Source organism: Delphinus delphis, chromosome 3, assembly GCF_949987515.2.
Source record: "Delphinus delphis chromosome 3, mDelDel1.2, whole genome shotgun sequence".
Lineage (NCBI taxonomy): Eukaryota > Metazoa > Chordata > Mammalia > Artiodactyla > Delphinidae > Delphinus > Delphinus delphis.
The window spans coordinates 29479632-29502142 of NC_082685.1; the positions used below are offsets into that span (position 1 = coordinate 29479632).

Consider the following 22511-nt stretch of genomic DNA (forward strand, 5'->3'; position numbering starts at 1 on the left):
CTTAAAGGGAAAATAAAATTTTACCTAATTTGCAAAAAATGGCAAACAAGACTGAAAGATGACTGCTGGATGGCTCTCTCTGGCAGTCTGCTCACTACTTGATACAAATTATTCTTGATTTTACAGGAAGAGATGTAAGGAGGGGGCTGAGAAATGACAGACATTCACTAATTCAGCATGCTGGAAGGAGAGAAAGAGGAGGGAAAGTGCTAGAAAAATAATGCTAGGGGACAACTAAAAGAGAAAGAAATACTGAAGGGCTGAAGATAGGAAAAGTCTATGAAGGATTTTTGTGGCCACTCCCAAATTTCTAAAATAAAACTTACCTATCTAAAAACTGCCACTTGAAGCCTGTGGTGCGATAAAGCCAATTAGATCCATCACGCCAGAAGGGAATCATGGAACGTGGATGGAAGGGGAGCTTCTGCACATGTGTTTGTTTGAAACCTATTGTTGAGTGGAAAACGTCTGCCTAGTCATTTCCTATATTTCAGTGGAAGATGTCGGCTCGAAGCAGGTACACTGCTTCCCTTTTTCTCCCCCCATTCGAAAGCCATTTACAAATGCATCCTGGTGATACACACCAAAACATTACCAAACCCAAGAACAGCATGAGGCTGCACAGGAATCTGAACTTTGGTTATACAATTCGGACACTCAAGTGCACATGCCACAAATGACAAGGTTCCCGCAGCAAATTAACAAGAACAATTTTCCCATCTCAGGAGCTGTCAAGATGGGCCCTGTTGGCCAATTTATCTTTACTCTAGCACATCTCTGGTGCTTGTCAATCAACAGTGAAACATTCGGTGCTGATTGCCATTTTTCTCTCCACTTCCTTTCGCCTCTTGTACCAGGCAATTTACTGCAAGTCAATCAAGGTCGGAGCCGACCTTGTTTAAATAAAACACTGTTGAGCTCTTTTCACACCAACAATTTCAAAGACAGAATGAGCTGTATCTTTTACATTTACATTTATACTACCTTTTTATTTATTTATTTATTTTTTTTTACCCCCTACCAGTTCTCCTAAAATGCCACCCTGGAGTTATAAATCATTACTATCCACTTGGAACTAAGAAAACTAAGTTGAGAAAATGGTGAGAAACATGTATATTTCATATACATTTCTCCACCACTAAAGATTCCCCCAGCCAACAGAGGAAGTCTCACCAGGAAAAGAGGACTCCTGACTGTCTTGCTACCACTGGTCAGCCTTAATTCCAGGCGAGGCCTCACAGCACAAACGATATATCCTGGATCATCAGAACTTGACAACCCAAAGTCAGCAATTTTAAGTGTTTGCCCCAGAGATCACGTCCTATAGTTGAGAGAGTTTCAGGACATTTTGGTGATAGTTCCTATCGTTACTGGGTGAAGCGTCAACTTTATTGTTATTGTTATTATACACATGGAAGGAAAAAAGTGGAGGAGAGAAAGCAGCTGAGCCTATTGAAGTTCCTGAAAACAATCTGTTCCCAGGTTTGGTTGTCAAAACCTTCCTTTCCTTGCAAACCATCTACGATCTATATTTTTCTGAATAAATAGGGCTCTGGTTGTTTAGTAAGATAGAATTTTGCAGTCCCACCCCCGCAAATGATAAGAGTATACATTGAAATGAGGCCTGGCTAAATGTGACTCTTAAAGAAAGTAATACAATTGGGCAAATGTAGAATTTCCTGAAAATAGTAACATGCAGCTTCCCTGCTAAAGTAGTGCTACGCTCTCAAAATGATTAATTAGAAGTGGATGCTTTTTAAGTGTCTACTATGCATACGTTCAGTCCCACTTTAGGCATTTTCAAAAGTGCAATTTCTCCCATTTAAAACAAGCAAAATGTCCTCGAGTTCTCAGAGCTGGGATCAATGATTGACCCCTATTCTTCTATGCCAAATGTGGTTTTGTTGGGCTGAAACGTCTCTCAGGGTGGCCCACGGTCTTGTCGTTTGTCAGAAGGCACTACTGATGTAGTGATGCACTACTGATGCATCACTGATGCACTACTGATGTATTCACTCTTCCACATGACAGCTCCTTATTGAGTGTCTATGAAGCATCAGGCACCACCGAGTATACAGTGGGGAGCAAAACTGAGGGGGTCTTTATTCCATGGACCTTAGAGTCAGATCAGGGTATTAGATACTAATGAAATCATCTCCCCAGTAAAAGTATTGGTATAAATGGAGATTAGCTCTGTGCAGGAGGCATTTAACGGTGGCCTGAAACAGGCTGGGGAATTAGGAATGCTCCACGAGCATGTAAACCAGCTGAATTCTGACTGAGAGGGGCTCACTGCCCAGTCCAGTACTGCTCAAAATGTGCTCCATGAGCCCCATCCCATCAGTGCCCGATGAGAGGAATATAGAAATTGAGAGCACATGCTCAGAAACTTTCATAGCAGTTTGACATGGCCACGATGATACAGCTGGTCAGTAGGAATGGGTCATAGACCAGTCTGGGTGAGGTCAACCTTGCATGGGAAGTCCCAGGTGGTGCAAACTGCACACAGTCAAGTGCAGAAGGACCATATTTAAAAGGTTCCCAAAGGATTGGATCACAAAGGGGTCCATCACCACAGACAGTTTAAGGAGTTCTGATCTTTGGATGTAAACAATATCACTTCCCTGTCTAACTTCATTAAAGTCGAACACTTGGCTTCCTTTAGACCACAGGGGACAGCAATACCCCGCCCCTTCCTGGTCTGAGATGGCAGCAAGATGTCTGTTCCACTATGAGAACAAGACAACTTACAGCCATAATCAGGAGGTCTTCTAGGATGAAAGAGTTGAATTTGGCCAAAAAGAATTCATGCTTCTTTTGGCTAATCAACGTGTACAATAAAAGTTAACTGCGGAGAAGGATTCTGGGGTACTGTGTTTATGGTCCAATTCTTGCTCTGGAGCCAATAACACAGGTGTGTTCCACCTGTGGAAAATTCACTGGACTCTACATTTGTTATATATATGTAAAACTACAATAAAAAGTTAAAAATGTCACAATCAAAAAAGACAAAGAAGGGCACACAAACTGCTTCAGATGAAAGGAGACCCAAAAGACATGAAAACAAAGTGCAGCTTGTGATCCTGAAAGGAATACTAGACTGAGGAACAGGGGCTATAAAGGGCATTACTGGGGCAACTGATAATATCTGAATATGGATTGAGGATTAGATTATCTTCTATCAATGCTAAATTCATTTTTGGAGGTATTGTTTTGTTTTGGTAACTTGTACTGTGGTTATGTAAGAATGTCTTTGCTCTTGGGAAACACACACTGAAGAATTCAGGGGTAAAGGGGCTGGATGTTGGATGTGGGAGCATCTTACTCAATTGGCTCAGAAAAAATAATATGCTCCTGAGAAAGGGGGGTTGAGGGGAGACAGAGGGATGAGGAGAAAGAGGAGAAAAAGGGGGAGAGAATGATATGCGGAGAAAGAGGAGAAAACGGGGGAGAGAATGATAAGGTAATTGACAAATGGGACAAACATAGACAACTGGCGATAGTAATTGTGTTGGAGTGGTTCTGTTGACTTTTTCTAGAGTTTTGAAATTGCATCAGAAGTTACAAAAATAAGGACGACAATTTTTAAAGAAAAGTTAACTGTTCTTTAAATGAATGACCAGCTTGACTAGGCGGCACATGGTTGCTCCAACAAATTGGTCGTTTTGTACAAAGAAAAGTGAGGGGGCAAGGTTTCTCTGAGCAGTCAGAGTCACTGGCACAATTACCCCTCAAATGGAGGCTGGGAAAGCTTGACAGTTTCTTGGGCAGACGTGTTCAAACTAGTCTGACATAGTCTGATAGAGCAAACGTTCTTCTTTTGACATAAATTCACTTGTGATCTGTACTCTGACACTGAGTATCTTATCTCGAGGTGGTCCTTAATGGTGCATGGTATAGTTATTGCTTTTTCTCTTATTCTGGTGTTTTCTTCCTCATGATTATATGTGTCGGTACTCTCTGTCTCCTTCAAAATGCTATTGTCTTTTGAGACTAGGCACTTTTCAGAGGCTTAATGAGGCTTTTATATTGTTAGCTGATTTATGGGGTTCTCAGTTAATGCGGGGGTGGGGAGAGAAAAGAGGGTAAAAGAGGGTAAGGTGCTCCAGGAAGCACTGAACACACACAGTTTGTATTAAGTTCATTCTTACCTGTGTAGAATTTGTCAAAGAGTGACCTTCGGCTATAGCAGAACCCGTACGGGAGAAATGTACCTGTCTTTCTTCAATTCCTCCCATTATTTCTCTCCCACTGGAATAGGGAAGAACAAATCTGACTCCATATTAGATCCGTTTCTTTTACTTTAGCCTTTGTGTTCTATTGTTTTTACTTAGAGTTAAGAATGTTGCCTGTAGCCTGAAATATACAGGATAGCCCATCCTCAAGGCTCTGACCTTTAAGGGTATAACACTTTTCCATTCATATAGAGATAAAAAGCTGCAGAACAGAGAATAACATTTGCCTTGTTGGAGGTTGACAGGAACATGGTGACCTGACCTATGTGGACAGCTCCAAGGACAAAGGATTCCAACACCAAGAAATCTGCAACAACAAACCGCACTCCTCCCTCACCTTGCTTTTACAGATGCTTTGCTGAAACCCTTCAAGCAGTTTAGGGATTTTGGGGCACGTGCCACCTGTCCCCTTGCATGGCCCTGCAATAAACCTTTCTCTGCTCCAAACTGATGTTTCAGTGTGTTTGGCCTCACCGTGCATCAGGCACGCAAACCTGTGTTCGGTGACACCATGATATTTTTTAAAGTATAATTATTAGACCAATGGGTCACATTACACAGTAGAATTCCAAAGCTGTGTGTTAGCTTGGCCATAAAAGTCAGGGTCCAAACTCTGCTTTTTCCACTCTGAACTCTCTTCAGAAAAAAAGTTAAACTTTCAAATGCTTACCTACTGTTCCATTTAGCACCGCCTTATGGGCAAGGGAGTAGTTGGATTTACCTTGACTAAGGAAATCTTGTGAACTAGGTAGGTAGTTCAATTTCTTCCCCAAGCTTGGAAAATTTTGTCATTTAAAAAAAAAAAGTATTCTTTCTCCAAAATATACTGTAAACATTGCATGTGCTCGTTGCTAATAAGGGGAATATTTTCACTATCAATGGAAATTAGGCCATCATATTGGAGGATGTGCTATCACATTTACTTTATCTTTTGGTCTCCATTCTTTAAACACACATGCTCACATGCACGCGCGCACACACACACACACACACACACAATCTTTCATTTCTAAAATAAAAGTTGGTTAAAAAATTCATATCTCAGGTTCTATCTAACCTCTTCATTTTTCTTCCCTAAAAGCTATGATGCCTCAGTTTTCGATGCTAACAAATGTTGCATGACAGGGCCACCGATTTACTGCTCTGCACCCTTTTTAATTATGGATGGATGAAGGAAAATTTCACTGAGGAAAACAATAAATCACCAGTGAAATTATTTGTTAGCTGAATGAGCTGAATAAACAGTTGGCTTCGGGGCAGAGATTCGTCTGGCATCTTTTAAGTCATCTCATATTTTTCCTTTCTATTTCCACAGAAAAGCAGGACTGGGCCTGCCAGAGTCAGCTGGGAATATCGATGTTGCTGAAAAGTGGAGGAAACAGATAAACACCAGCCCCACAGATGTCCTGAGTGTTGAATACAATACTTCTGGTAAACTTTTAACCGTAATGAAGACAATACAGGCATACCTCATTTTACTGCACTTCAAAGACGTTGCATTTTGTACAAACTGAAGGTTTGTGGTAATTCTGAGTCGAGCAAGTCTGTGGGGACATTTTTTCCAGCACCATTTGCTCACTTATGTCTCTGTGCCAAATTCTGGTGATGTGTGCAACATTTCAAACCCTCCACCAGCTAAAAAGATCACAACTTGCTGAAGGCTCAGATGATGGCGTGCAGTTTTTAGTAATCAAGTATTTTAAAATTAAGCTATGTACATTGTTTTTTTTTAAGACATAAGGCTACTGCACACTTACTAGACTACGGTGTAAATGTATCTTTTATATGCACTGGGAAACCAAAAAAATCATGGGACTCACTTTATTGCGATATTCACTTTATTGCGATGGTCTGGAACTGAACTCACAGTGCCTCCAAGGCATGCCTGTACCCAGAAACCCTCACTGACGGTGTACCATATGCTTAAGTCATTTCATTAACTTCTAACAACAACCTTATTTCCCTACACCCTTAACAACACCACCTTTAACCTAGAAAGTGGCAAACCCAGAATTCAAGCCAGTTTCTGACTCTAGATCTTGAGCTCTCAGCCATCCAGTGTCTATAAATTTCCTCCAAGGAAAGCACTTTTCTCAAAGCAGTCTTCGTGTATTATTTAAACTTTAAAAAGAAAGCCCAAGCTAGGGCTGGAAACCCTGGTTTGTAATGTTACCTTAAGCCTATACAACGCTCGTTCTCTCTGTCTAGGTGAGGAAGGAAGGAGATTTCCCAGGGCCTCCTCAAGGAAAGCAAGTTTGAAGCAAAGTATATAAAGGACAGGCTGAGATGGGAAAACGGGCTATGGTTGGAGTTTCCTGGGGACGTGAAAGAAATAAGAGTAGTAAGACTGTTCGTTTTCTAGATTCCATATATATGTGTTAGCGTACGGTATTTGTTTTGCTCTTTCTGACTTACTTCACTCTGTATGACAGACTCTAGGTCCATCCACCTCACTACAAATAACTTAATTTAATTTCTTTTTATGGCTGAGTAATATTCCATTGTATATCTGTGCCACATCTTCTTTATCCATTCATCTGTCGATGGACACTTAGAGGTTGCTTCCATATATATGGAATCTTAAAACAAAAAGGTTCTGAAGAACCTACGGGCAGGACAGGAATAAAGACACAGACGTAGAGAATGGACTTGAGGACATGCGGAGGGAGAAGGGGAAGCTGAGACAAAGTGAGCGAGTGGCATGGCCATATATACACTACCAAATGTAAAATAGATAGCTAGTGGGAAGCAGCCGCATAGCACAGGGAGATCAGCTGGGTGCTTTGTGACCACCTAGAGGGGTGGGATAGGGAGGGTGGGAGGGAGACCCTAGAGGGAGGAGATATGGGGATATATGTATAAATATAGCTGATTCACTTTGTTATACAGCAGAAACTAACACACCATTGTAAAGCAATTATACTCCAATGAAGATGTTAAAAAAAAAAAGGAGGGAGGAGATGTGGGGATATATGTGTATGTATAGCTGATTCACTTTGTTATACAGCAGCAGCTCACACACCATGGGAAAGCAATTATACTCCAGTAAAGATGTTAAAAAACAACAACAACAGACTGTCCGTTTCCAATTTGAAGGCAGTGGACTGGGTCAGGACTGATAACAAACTGTTGCGATTTTTATAACAAATGCCCCCCTCAGAGTCACCAGCACATGCTGAGCCCTGGAAACTTCTCTGTAGGAATTCATTTAGTACCCACCCTTCCTTGATGTTCCTGCTGAACTCTTTAGAAAAGTTATGAAGGGTCATGGCCACTTGGAACGCATTCATTCCAGTAGTAGTGACAGTTTTCCAGTGAGGGCAAATGTCTCAGCTTTGGACTTGCACTCACACCAGCAAATGGGCTGCCCCGGAGTGAATCTCATAAAGATCTCCGCTGGAACCTTTGTTTAAAGGTACTTCAATGGACCCTGGAGCTCCCAACTTTGGAAAGAGATTTGAGTCCAGTCATCAGATATTCTCACCGGAATTGTGGACTATTTCTGTGGCTCCTCCTGTGTCATTAAGCTTCAGATTCCTTGTCAATATACTGATTAGACACTGCCTTATGCTGGATCCTACAATCTTGTACGGGGAGCAGTGCTTGTGATTTAGTATTTTAGATAGAGGCTCAAGTCTATGTTTCTGATGGGCATTTCCTGTTTCCCTCAGTGCTAAAACAGGTGCAGGTTCCCAAAGGGCTTCACTGGGACTTGTCGAGCGGACCAAATCAAGGGCTGGGAGGTAGAAGACAGAGGCCCCTGGGGAAGTTTTGTTTATGGCTTCATATGTTGTATTGAGAGATGAACGATCCCTTCCCACCTATGGCAAACGTGGAAGAGTATGACAGCGGCAGAAAAACCCAACCCCTCCTTCCCATAGATCCTGAACTAGTTGTGTGCTCTGAGCTCTAGTCCGTTGTTTCTTGGCACTGACAAACTAGTGGCTTTGAGGCAGCACTGTCTCCACAGATTTAATAAAGCATAAAGAATTTAAAATCTTGATTGTGTCGATAAAAAAGGAGGTACACCCCAACAGAAAAATGGCCAGTGTGGGAAAGAACATGGAGTTCACAAAGGCATATCCAAGCATACGTTAATAATTAGGTGAAAAAGATGTTTGACTTCACTATCGATCAAATAAATGCAACTTTACAAAATGATGGGATGCTTTTTCTCTAAGTTAGCAACGGCACCAATATTTTAATAAAGGTTAATATCTAATGCTGGGAAAAGCATGGGAAATTCAGCACGCATATACTGCTCGGAGTGTGTATCGTGAACTTCAACTTTTTTGGAGGGTGATTCGAGGGTATATTCAACTGCTAGGACATTTTCTTGAGGGGATTATCAGAGATGGATAAGATATGCACATCACTTTTTTGTAATGCTAAAAACTGAGAAACTAAATATCCAACAGGAGTGGAGTGCTTCAATAACCAATGGTGAATCCATATGTTGGACCATATGTAGTCCTTAAAAATAGTATCTTAGAAGAATATTAAATCATGTGAGAAAATATAAACACTAGTATACATATATATATGCATTTATGCAAAAATATACTATATACTCTTAGTAGGATTATAGTTAATTTTCTCCAGATTTTTCTCTTTGTACTTTTCTGAATTTAACTTAAGAAAATGAACATAAAATGCCTTTGTAGTTAATATGTATGTTATTCTACATATATTAAGATATGTACCTGTCTCTACTTGGAATTTTGTCCCTTTCTGATGTCACAGAGTTAATTATACAAAAACTCTTATAGGCAATGGGGCATGACACGTTCTCCCCTTCTTCCAGAATGTTCACACTTAAACATAGTGCAATAGATAAACTGCTGGTATGAAAATCCTCGTTAAAATTGTTAAAAGTGTGACATTCTTCCTTTTTAAAATTTTTTTTGGTGACGTAGCTTCAAAACAAAGTGGACAAACTCAACGATGCAGAAGTCTGAAAATGTATAAACCCGGTGGGTCTTTAAAAAGATGTGTCACATTTGTCACCACGGCTGCCACCTCAACTCGCCAATCCACCAAGTCCTAATAGTGTCCTCCAGTGGTCTTCGAGTTTCCAGCGTGAGCTCTCTGGGGGTGATGCCTGGTCTCAAACCCTTTGGTGAATGGGACTGTCTGTTAGCTCCAACAGACAATTAAAAATTCAAATTACGTTAATAGGCCAGAGAAAAATGACTGTTTGCAGAAATCAGTGGCAATTACCAGACATAATGGTTCCCAATTAGGCTGGAGGGGATTTTCAGTCATTCATAATTCACTATCTTAAATGTATCATAAAAAAGTAATTGTCACTTGTTAATAAAACTTACTTAAAAACAATGTAGCTGGTCTTGTGTAGAAAGTAACTCTTCTCTCTCCCTCCTTGGTTTTTAAAAAGGTACAGTTCTTAATTAAAAAATGTAGTACAGGCTGGTTCAAAACAAAATCAAGCAGTGATGAATGTGTTTAAAGTAAAAAATAACGCCCTTTCTAGGCCTCCACGTGTACTTCCCAGGGGTAACCACTGTTTTATCAATTCAGTGAGTATTCTTTCTCCAAATCACTTTCCCACTCCCATTAAAAAAGAGGGGAGGGAGGTTGGGGAGATTGTCCAAGGAATATGTTATATTGATATTTTTAGTCAATTAAAGGTGAAAACGTAAAAACATCATCTTGCTGCTTCTGTCGTGTTCATTTTTTTCCCAAGGTTTTTATTTTTATATTCACATGCAGCTTCCATTACCCCTAGGACTAGAGTCAGCATTCATGCATGTCCTTACAATTCTATTCTCAGGCAATGCCATTTGCTGTGTAAACCACGCTGCACATGGGATGTGATTCAAGGACTCTGACCAGTTGGTTCCGAGCTGAGCTTTATTTCTGGTGCTTCGGGGAGAACCAAAAAGGACTAAAAGAAGCAAGAGAGAAGGAGAAGCAGGTAGGGGGGAAGGGCAGAGGGTAACTCTTAAATAAAATATTAAGGGAATGGGTTTTTCTCTTGCTGAGTACCGTATCGTGTCTCTTTTGTCTTCTGTGATGGCTCCTGCCAAAAAAATGACATCTGCATTCCCAATTTTCTTGCCCAATCTGGGACACTTCGCTACAACTTCAAGTCCCAAATTGCAGCGCTGCACCCAACATAAAGACTGAAGCAAAGGCAAGAATGGGCCCTCCCTGTCCCCGTGCAACGGAAGCCTCACTCTAGTGAGTCACAGTTCAGCAATATTTCCAGAAATTTCTCTAAAAGGAAGCGTCAGGAGGATGCTCTGAGCCAGGTGCTTTATAGACAGGATCTTAGTGCATTTTTATATCCCCATGTTACAGGCAAGGGCCCTGAGTACTCAGAGAGGGTCCATACCACGCGAGTGACGCTAAGTGGCAGTGCTGGCATTTGAACCCAGATATTTCTTGATCCAAAGTCTGCATACATTCCCCTCCAGCACACCGTCTCTTTGTTCATGCTGTACAGACGCAATTTACAACTGTTGATGACATCTCAACTTACGACTGCCCTGTCTTTCTTTCTTTCATGCTCTCCACTACACTGAAAGGTAAACCACCTCAGGGTTAGTTAAGGACGTGACCTCAGCTACACATACACAAATGATCCCATTTTGAATATTTCTCAGAAGTACTTGGAGCAGTGAACTTGCTTTGAGATAGTTACCAGGAAAGCAAGCAAGTACCTACAGTGCCCTTCATTGCAACCAGTCTTAAAAGTGGGTGCTCCCATAGCGGGAGCAGAGAAACCTCCATAAAGAGCCTTTAGGGGCTTCCCTGGTGGCGCAGTGGTTGACAATCTGCCTGCCAGTGCAGGGGACACGGGTTCGAGCCCTGGTCTGGGAGAATTCCACATGCCGCGGAGCAACTCGGCCCGCGAGCCACAACTACTGAGCCTGTGCTCCGCAACGAGAGGCTGCGACAGTGAGAGGCCCGCGCACCGCGATGAAAAGTGGCCCCTGCTTGCCGCAACTAGAGAAAGCCCTCGCACGGCAACGAAGACCCAACACAGCCAAAAATAAATAAATAAATACATTTTTTTTTTAAAAAAAGAGCCTTTAGGACATACATCTCATACCACGATCTACACATGGCTGGCTGCTCGTCATTTCCATTTCAGTTCAAAGTTTACCTTCCCAGAAATATTTTGCCTTTCTCCCCTCTAAAGCGAAGATATAAAGTACCTGTTACTCTATCACACCCCCATATTTCATTGTTTTTCAAAGGTTACTCACGCGATGGTATTTTTTATTGGTTTACCTATTTATGTCTGTCTCCATTTACTGGGATGTCAGCTTCAGGTAAGTGAGGTCTTTGTCTGATGTGTTTACGATTGTATCCCCACACCTAACCCAGAGCCAGGCACATGGAACTGAGACAGGCTGGGACCTGGGACCCTTTGCTGCAGTGTTTGCACCTGCACAAACGTCTCCTAGAGCAAGAGAACACAAAGAAACCGTAAGGGACTAAAAACAACTGTGTGCCTGCGCAGATGGGGCAAGTTATGCGCAACGAGATACCAAGAGACCAAAAGGCCCAGCTGACATTCCTGAAGAGCCAGAAGCAAAAACAGGGTGTTGGGAGCAAAAGCAGGGTACCGCACATGCCCTCTGCAGAAACACCACCAAAGCAGTGGGCAAACCACCTAATTCACCCCTCCAGCCCGAGCCCTGGACACACCCCTACCCCACCTCACATAAGGAACAGCTCGCACCCCCTCAGCGAGCGAGCCAGCAAGGGAACCTGTTACTTGTTTTCCGTCCCCCCACCCCGCTGCAGCAGGGCCCCCAATAAAGCCTTGCCTATATTTCTTATCTGGCCTCCTATCAATTTCTATTGATTAAGGAGGCCAAGAACCCTGGTCCGTAAAAGAATTATGTGTTGAATGAATGAATACATGTTTATAAAATCAAGCATCTGTCTTCACGAATGGTTCAAGTGTTGGCTTTTAGATGCGGGACTTTCATGCTGGAGTTGGTTGCTGTCATGGAGACAGAACTGAGACGAACGACAGGGCTTTGGAGAGGAGGGGGCAACGGTGAGCCTTCTTTGCTCTGCACCTTACTGAGGTTGACTAGAGATCTCAGCGTCTCAAAGTGGCAAAAGGAAGTGTCACCATCACTTTGGTTGGTGACAAACTGACTGGTCCCCATGGATGGTACATTTCCAGTGGGGTTTCACCTCCGTTTCTGGAGTGGAGTGCTTTTCTCCTCATTAGCAATGTTTCACACTGCCAACTCAAGGTCGCCGATTAGGTAAAGACCATATGATTTGGCTCAATTGGTCACCGTGAGGGGATGAGCTTTGGACATACACCATGTGACTTTCATCACTAGGACTTGTTGTGGGATGGGATCTGACAGCGAACACTCCACGCTCCTGGACCAATCTACATTCACACTTTGTGTTTCTGTTTTCCTTCTGATTTGCAAGACAGAGGAAGTTTTCACCACCAAAGGGGCTGAGTCTTAAGTCCTCTGACTATTTGATTCTATCACTTGTCTGAACTGTTTCTCCTTGTACAAATGCTGTGTACCTGACTTACAAAGTAAAGGTGACTAATTCTATTTCTGTATTTTTTTAAAAGTTTCAAGGATATTTGTAAACCAATTCTAAAATTCAATGTTTAAAAGGAATTATTAATATTATAAAAGTAACACATGCTTAATGAAAATGGAAGGAGTAAAGAAATGTATAAAATAAAGAGGAAGGGTGCCTGTTTCTCACTCCCAACACTCTTGCTTCATTTCCCCCTCCTTCTCCTGGGAAACCCACTTTCTAGATATAACCACTCTGAATGCTTTGTTGTATGTCCAGCAGTGCGCTGCTGAAGGCTTACCAATCGGCTCTCCAGAAAAAAAGCTCTGGCTTATAAAAGCATTTACCTTTTCTGTGGAATAAATACTTCCACCACGTGCAATTTTAAACTAAGAATATGATGGAATTGGGAAAGCGTGTTACACAATCAGCTCTTACAAGACAGTGCAAGCCAGCTCAGGCACACCACTATGTGCTCCTTCCAGATTATCTGTGTATCACGTGTATTTCTTTCCCTTCCTCCCTCTCTCCCTCCTTCCCATCCTCTCTCCTTCTTTTTCTCCTCTCCATCCTGCCTTGCATCCATCCATCCATCTATACCGGTACATAAACAGACATCCGTGAGTCAATATCTAACATAAGCATTGTGCATTTTACTCTGCAAGTTTCACTTTTTCACCTGGTATATTGCAGCTCTGTATTTTGAAAATTTCCTGACCCTCCCTGTAACTGGAAACACTGTGCTAGCTCAACAGCGAAGCTGAGCATCACTTGGTCTACAGATGCGCCTGTGAGCGTGCCTGTGTACCCACACGCTCGCTGTTGTCTGTCTATTGTAAAAGGGAGTAATTCATCATTGGGCAGCAGGTTCTGCTCAGATGGTTTATTGTCCTGACCTCATTAAAAGCATGTAATCTACGCAGCGCCGTAAATCTATGCCTCTAAATACTTTCCTCTTTAATTTTTTAATACTGCACACATGAAGGGAAAGGTTAAAGCCAATTAAAAGAGATACAAATACCATTATTAGTGCCCTGACAAACAGTTAGTTATTGGATTTGGTCCTTTCAGTTTAGAAAGCCATCTTTTTTGGTTCCTGAATGAAATAGTAATCAAGCTGTTTATCGACTTGTCTCATCTCTGAGATGCTAAATATATATTTTTTGGTCCATTCTCTCTCTCAACTGACATCATGCCTACACACATAAAAACTAGACAACTTAAGGTCTATGTACAAACAATAACAGCACAGCTGCATGTGGAAACCCACATGTGGACGGACCATCATTTTCACTGCGGTCCAGGAAGGAGAGAGCCACTCAATTCATTCTTATGCAGCAAATAGTTGTTACTGTTATGGTTGTTGTCTTTCCCTCCCATTAAGGTTATTATATGATACTGACAGATGCTTAAAAGCATTTAGAGCTGAAAGAACTGTTAGGAAAATTGCTGCAAAGGATTGACAAATGATGATCTTTCTGTCCACAAGGTTCTTATTTCCTGTGCAAAATAGACAAAAAGAATAAAGGAAAAGAGCAAGAATCATCAATCTAGGAACTGGGTATTGTTTTCTGACATGAGTTTGTATTTTCCATCACATTTGGCCAAGAACGTGACTCTGTTTATGAAAAGGCTGCAGCACTGCCCCTGTGTTAGGCTTTCTTGGTGTCTGCTGGTCTCCTGTCTCTCTATCATTCCTCTGGATCTGAAATTTGACCACCTTATTCATTTAATTGTCCATCCACAGTATTTTGTGAGAATCAGTGCTGACCGTTGTTTCAGAAGAAACTCATCTTCACACTCTCACATCCATAAGAATTCATACAGCTCATGATTCGTATAAGTGGCCTATCATTTTTCTTAGTATCTTGCCCTTCCCTCCTATAAGAGGTCAAAATCAGGCACTTAAAAAAGAGCTTTCAGAACACTACAGAGCTACACTTTCAAAGGAGAGAACAGAAGCACACACATTCATAAGGAAACTCTGAAGACACAGAGAGTATAACAGGGAAGCACAAATTTGACTCCATATTGGACGTGTTTCTTTTACTTTAACCTTGTATTCTATTGCTTTTGCTGCAAGTTAAGAATGTTGCCTATAGCCTAAAATGTACAGGATAGCCCGTTCTGAAGGCTCTGACCTTTAAAGGTATAATACTTTTCCATTCTTATAGAGATAAAAAGTTGCAGAACAGAGAGTAACATTTGTCTCGTTGGACGTTTATAGGAACATCGTGACCTGACGTATGTGGACAGCTGTAAGAACGAAGGATTCTGACACCAAGAAGTTTGCCACAGCCGATACCCTCCCCCCTTCTAATATGAAAGAAGCCTGAATTCTAACTCTGCTAAGATGGTTCTTTGGGACCCTAGTCCACTATCTTTCTCAGTCTGCTGGCTTTCTGAATACAGTCCCTATTCCTTGCCCCAAAACCTCGGCTCTCAATTTATCGGCCTGTTGTGTGGTGAGCGGTATGAGCTTGGACTCAGTAACAAGAGCATAAAATATTTTAAAGTTAAGGTGATAAAACCCTAGAAACAATAATGAGTATTTTCTATACCATCTGTCCTCTGGAAATGCTAGAACAGGGGTTCTCAAAGTACATTCCCTGGACGAGCATCATCATCTAAGGACCTGTTAGAAATGCAAATTTGGGGACCTACCCCCTACACACTGAATTAGAATCTCAGGTTGGGGCCCATCAAGCTGTGTTTCTAATAAGTCCTCTGAGGGATTCTGATGCCTACTCAAGTTTAAGAATCCTTATTCCAGGGAATACAGTTTTCTTAGCTGCTTCTCCAAGTCTGTGCTTGTAGCCAGTCATAAACTTCTGAACACGAGCCGACCATTCCCGCTGCTGCTTCCACACTATACCATGCGCTACAACACATTACACAGATTTGTTTACATGGCCTCCTCTCCTACTAGACTGTAAGCTCCTTGAGGCCAGACGCTGTATCTGATTCACTTCTTAATGCTCAGTGCCCAGCCAGGGGCCTAGATCAAAGCTGGTGCCTAGGACATTAATTACAAGATAAAATGGCTAGATAAAGCCCAACGAATGAAAAAGAAACAGAAGTATACAAATTCATTACAGTTATTAGTTCTAACTTGATAATGACATCCACGTCTAAGTAAAAATGATTTTGCCTCCTTTAAAAAAGAAACAAGGGGGCTTCCCTGGTGGCGCAATGGTTGAGAGTCTGCCTGCCGATGCAGGGGACACGGGCTCGTGCCCCGGTCCGGGAAGATCCCACATGCCGTGGAGCGGCTGGGCCCGTGAGCCATGGCCGCTGAGCCTGCGCGTCCAGAGCCTGTGCTCCGCAACGGGAGAGGCCGCAACAGTGAGAGGCCCGCGTACCGCAAAAAAAAACAACAACAAAAAAGAAAAAGTAAAAAGAAAGAAGGAATTAAAAGTGGTTACAGGAATATTCTCAAGCAACTTCTAACAGGTTCACTGTTTATTCTCTTGAGGAAAGCAAGAAATAATTGAATACACTTCACACTAATAGCCTCTTATAAAGTGTGCTGACAAAATCCAGTTAGTTCTGAATATTCTAAGATGGTTTCACATTCAGACAGGACCCACCTGCCCATCTGATGGCAGACATTCTCAAATTGGAAGTTACCTAAATACGGGCTATAATAAAACCACAAGAACTGCCAGTTCAAGCCCCCGGGAGCCCCTTCCACCCTCCCAATATGTAGGAGGGTGGAAAGCACTTCTTGGATAGAGGATACACCCTGAAACCATTCTGACTGCCTCTCCGTGAGGAAATGAAAGACCTGCAGTATGGAGTCTTCAGCCCTCTGGTAGCCTTCGTGGACACTCTGAAGGTGTCCTATTAGCCTTTATTTTCTCCCATGGGATTTACCATGGCATCACACACAGGCTGGTCAAGGCCTACTTTATGAACACAGCCCGTGCCTGCCTTTATGTGGCTATGGCGTCAGATCACCTGGGTTGTAATCCAGGCTCCAATATGCTCTGGCTTCTTTAGCTTTTCTGAGCCTCAGTTTCCTCATCTGTAAAATGGGAACAACTGTGATACCTGAGAACTAAGTAAAAAAAATGTACATATATAATATGTATAGTTTATCTAGAAAGCATATCTATCTATCTATCTAATGAGCCAGGTGTCTGACACATAATAAGAGCTTAATAAATACTAGCTATTATAATGAACTAATACTGTTATGTGCTACCAGGGCTTCTTAAACTAGAATCCATGGGCCTCTAGAGAGCTATGAAATGGACAAAAATGTGTCCATGAGCTCCTTGAAATGATCTGCGAAATGTTTCCTGTTTGTGCATATTCCTTTTCTCTGGGCATATGGCTCAAAAGTTTAATCACATTCTCAGTGTGATCCACGGCTTCTAAATGGTAAAAAATCACGGTGTTGGGGATTTTAGGAGCCAGATTATGTCCCCAACAAGCTGGCAAACCAGAGAAATGAGACAGTTTCTCTAAGGCTGGTGTCTTCCTCTAGGGCGTGATGTATAGCGTTAGGATCTCCATTTTTAATTCCACACAATGTGTGTTTGTTTATTTTCCTTCTTCCACTTCATAACACGAAATGGTATTTCAAATGCATTCCACCATGAAGATAGGCAGACAGTTAATTTTCACCTCCAACACCCTCAAGATTTAAGAAAATAAGAGAGCTTCAAACTACCACTCCTGACCTGCCAAGCACAACGTGTAAGCAAGGCAGATGGGCAGAAACAACACTGGACCCTGAGCCAAGAGCACTAGGGTCTGCTCTTGAATCCTGTCCTAACCACCTCCGTACCCTGAGGAAGTGGCTTCTCCTCCCAGCTTCTCTGATTCCTTACCTGTCAGACAGGAGTTATTCTCAATCGTCATTTCCAACTTTTTGTGTCTAAGGACCCAGATATAACACAGAAATGGTTATACTAGGCTGCCATTTTTCACAAAAGAAAGTTATCTTCTCTTTTTGAAAATTTGAAAAAAAATATATTTTCACCTATTTGTCAATCTATCTGGATAGATAGATGAAAAATATCATTTATTCTAGCTACAGACAGCAAATGGTGAACATATGAGTTTAAGGACCCATTAAACAAATATTTATTTAGTACTTGTTAAACGTCAGTCACTTGAATAGGGCTGGGGATACAGCACCGAACACAAACAGTTGCTGCCTTCATGGACATGACAGTAGTGCCAGAGAATGAAGATGACTGAAAAGACACGTGCATATCACCGTTTTAAATTGTGCTAATATGCACTGCAAAGGATAAACTGGATCCCGAAAGATTAAATGGGGGAGGGTGACTTGACATAAAGCTGTCAGGGACAGCATCTGAGCTGAGAGCTGAGGGATGGTAGTAGCCAACCCTACAAAGCAGCAGCAAAACTTTGTGGCAAAGAGAAGACCTCAATTCAGCAGGACCTAGGGCAAGGCCCTTGGCCTCTCTCTGACTTATTTCCCTGTGTGTAGAATGGGGACGACAATGGGATTTAGTCCATGAGACTGTTGTGAGGATTCAATGAACTGGTAATGAAAATTTGTTTGGGACCGAGGCTGGCGATGTCCTAATGAAGTGGTACAAAATAAACATCACGCTGAAGTAAAAGCATGTGCTAAGGCCCTGAGGTGGGCAAGAGCTGGGTGTGTTTGAGAAACTGCAAGGAGGGTGGGGCTCTCCGGTGGAGCATAAATGGGAAGGTGGTGGAAACTGAAGCTGGGGGAGTGACAGGCATGGTGGAGGACGTTGAAGCCCATGCCAAGTTCAATGAGAAGGGATTGGAGAGTTTAGCAATATCCCCAGTGGACCTCTGAAGTTCACTGCCCAAAACTTAGAATATTATTGTCTCTAATTTACCTTTTGTATAGTTTTCTAATTCAACTGTTCTATGAAATACCTCCTCAAAGGGAACAGTTTCTTTAGGTAACAAGTTCTAAATAAAGAACCCCTGTTTCATTCATGCTCATTAAACTGTTTTTTCCCCCACCTAGATCCCTGCAATAATAAATATAATTATATCCATCTTTAATGACTTTAGTTTCTTGAGCTGCAGGTGCTGGAATACTGTATTTATTAACATATTTTAAGCCCTTTAAAAAGACTGCATTCATTCCTATGATAATTTAGTATCCATAATACATTCTCTGTTCTGAATAGATATTAATCACCACAGAATGACTGATCTGCGCGTGTAGGAGCTAAGCCCCGCTCTAACTAGTAACTAGTAACTTTTTAATTCAATATTGTCACTGAAACTGTTGATTAAAATTTAGTTGCCGTAATTGTCCTTGCCCCCGTGCCAGTCCCGCCCTCTGAGGACGCAAACCAAGTGCGAACAATCAGATTCTCTGCCACCTAAGATGAAAGAGATAATTTTGAGTGTTTGCATTTCTAGTAATACTCTGCTTGGAAAAAAAAGTTCTGCTAAGGCCAGTTATTCTGAATCACTTCGGGTTTGTTAGCGGTAGGAGAGATGGTTACTGCAGAGAAACAGACACTAACCCAAAAGCCTGCTCCCAGGAAAGCAGCAGAACTGCCTGCTTCCGTCTTGAACAGAGGGAGGCCAGTAACTCTGTGTCAGCTTCCATGTGGTGGGCTGACGTGTATTCTGCCAGAATCCCAGCACCCTACCAGGTTCAAGAAAATTCTTCTTCTTTCTTTGGAAATAAAAGGAACAATCCGATCATAAAATTCAGATCAAAATGAAATGAGGGCAATGAGTACAGAGGAAACAACCATTGCATGTGCTGGGCTCTGAGATAATATCTCATTGAATCCCATAAGAGGGATCAGAGAGGTACCATGATTATCCCTCATTTACCTGGAGCTCAGAGAACTTTAACTCACTCAGGGTCACACAGCTAGTAAGGGACAGAGCACCAGAGTCTGTGCTCTTACCTTTGGCCACACTGCCTCTACAATCAATCAGTCAATCAATCAATCAATCATCCCTGGGGGAAGGGCACTGAAAAGCATAATGAAATATATAATGCACTGTTATGTGTCAGAAAAACTCTTATTTAAAACAAAAATATAGCAGCTTTCCCTTTTTGGTGGCTTGGAGGTTGCTGATGGGAAATGGCATTATTCAGATCTGCGGGGAACTAAATCTCTACACTACTGCCTTCCTCTGGCAAAGCCTGTTGGGATAGAGAGAATGGCTAAGTCTGGAATAGACTTGGCTTCTGTCTGTCAACGTACTGCCAAGGGCACTGGCTCTGGGGGCAGAGGTGGGGAGTGTTGACCTGCTTTGTGTAAGTACAATGGGAGGGACACTTGAATTTATGGCCAGTCGAGAGAGAGGGAGAGAGGGAAAGAAACTCTTCCTCTTCCCCAAACTCAGTACAGTCTGCTCTGCACAGAGGTCTTGGGTGGATGACCGCGTTTGCCTATGTGTTTGTTTGCTACTTGGTGATTCCTTTTTTGCACGCGCCAGGGGAAAGGGGCTGAGTTCTACAACTGGATCAGTATGGAGCAGAGAGAAAGGAACAGGTGCTGGTGTGATAAGCCATTGAACTCTGAGACCCCGGGCGCTGGTGGGCAGGTGTTGGGAAGGAAACGTGAGCACAAGTCCAGGGAACCGGGGAACTCACCGAAGTTGTGTCTGGTTTGTGGGACTAGGGTTTGAGCCGATACCTTGGCCAGATTTTTGTTTGTTTGTTTGTTTTTGCAGTACGCGGGCCTCTCACTGTTGCGGCCTCTCCCGCTGCGGGGGCGCAGGCTCAGCGGCCGTGGCTCACGGGCCCAGCCGCTCCGCAGCATGTGGGATCTTCCCGGACCGGGGCACGAACCCACGTCCCCTGCATCGGCAGGTGGACTCTCAACCACTGCGCCACCAGGGAAGCCCCCTTGGCCAATTTTTTAAACAATTATTATTAACGCTATTCCCACAAGAAGTATTACTATCCACTCTGCAGACAGATAAATTAGGACACGGAGAGCTCAGTCACTTCAACAAATGCAAATGCCAGCGCCCTGCCTCAAAACCAGCAAAGCAGCCAGGGCCCACACCCGGGTCCCTCATCACCAGCCTGGCTCGTAATGCACAGGGAGCCCGGCCAATCTGCGAGGCAGAGCCTGTGGGATGATGGATGGGATCCTGTGATCAGTCTTCCCTGGGACACGCAGCCGACAGACTGCCACGCGGAAGCATCAGTCCTTCCCCGCCTGGGGCCAGATGCGGGTCAAGTGGTAGCAGAGAGTCAAGGTCAAGGTGATCACCTGCAGCCTCCCTTCCACCACCCCACTCAGTGGGGGGCTGCATTCTCAAAAGGTAGCATGGAACCTGCTAGGGCTTTCTAACAGAAGTGGGAGCATCTCTGCCATGACCGTAGGGTAGAAAGTTAAATTGCTAGTGAGAAGATTAAAAAGTTAAAGACAAAGGCAAAAAGCCCCCAAACCTCCTACAACGTGGGCTAAGCGAAAAAGCCCTCATTAGCTGTGACAGGCTAATTGTGTGTATCTCTATCTACAGAGTCGGCATTTCAACCTGGATTTCTGATTCCACCTCCAGAAGCTTTGACTCTGTGAAGGAATCTGAACACACCCACCATTATATAAATACATGTAAATCCACCAGTAAACATAAACACCCCCCCAACACCAACCAGATTTTCAAGTGAGGGCGCTTGGAAATTACAGAATTTTGGAGACACTGTGTCTCGAAACACACTGTTTATGTAAAGCTCCTCTATAAAATCTTTCCAGATTAAAAGCAAGTTGAATCTTAGCCAAAAGAAGAAATCCCTTTGCAGGCATCCTACGGTCCACGTGCAAAGGATTCCAGCTCGTAGCCCCCAGGCTCCACCTGGGACCTTTACATTTAATTCTTTGGTCCACACAGTGGCGGCCGGCGCTTTTTTTTTTTTTAAGTTAAGCTGAATTAGATGTGGAAATTGCAGACCTTAGGGACTCTCCCATAACCCCCATGTCCAGCCCTTGCTGTGTTTACTGCCATGAATGGCCTGGCTGCTTTACACTTCTGAGATGCTGGGCCAGACTGGGTGGTATGTAACGGCATTCATCATGAGGGCTCTGCCCATCTTTCTAGTCCAATCCTTTGCCTTCCTCGTGCTCTGTGTACCGGCCTTCCTGGACTGAGTATCTGAAGTTCCCTGATCTGCCAACTGCTGGCCATTTTCAGGACCCAGAAGGCCCTGCCTCACATCTTCCACAGGAACCTTCCCGGCTATGTCTCTTGATCAAAGGCCTCTACGAAGCCTTTCCTGACCTTCTTGCTGGCGACCGGCTGCCCTCTCTTGTGCACCCACCTGGTGCCTGCCGCCGCGCAAGGCTTTCCTTCCTCAGCACTGAAGTCTACGCTTTCTGCCTTTCTGTTGGCAGCCCTTCCCCATGAGACAGGAGCTTTTTCAAGCTGGGGACCATGTCTCATTTGCTTTTCCTCCCAGTGCCTGTCAGAGTGCCAGCATAGAGACGGGCCTCAAAAGAGGCCTTTGGAAGGGAAGAGAGCCACCTGTGGGTTAGGATGGTGGTCACCCAGCATGCCTCCTTAGCTGGGGGAAGAGGACAGGGAGTGCCATCCAGGCAGTCCAAGATAAGCCGACCCCACCCTGCTGGAAAGCAGCCCTTGGACCCAAAGGCCATCCTGGTAAGCAGGTGGTGAGTAAGCACAGACCATTCTTCCTGCCATGGCCCAGGGGTCTTCCCGACTCCCCAGACCCCGCCAAAGGAAATAGGGCTCCCCAGCCGTCCAGGTTACTCCTTTGCACCCCCATTCCAGAATGCA

At 43.3% G+C, this 22511-nt stretch overlaps 1 protein-coding gene across 1 annotated transcript in view; it reads right to left on the bottom strand.

The window, feature by feature from the left end:
- LOC132423081 (teneurin-2) overlaps window positions 1-22511 on the bottom strand; it is a 713011-nt gene that overhangs the window by 437637 nt on the left and 252863 nt on the right. The gene's annotated exons all lie outside the window — the stretch shown is intronic.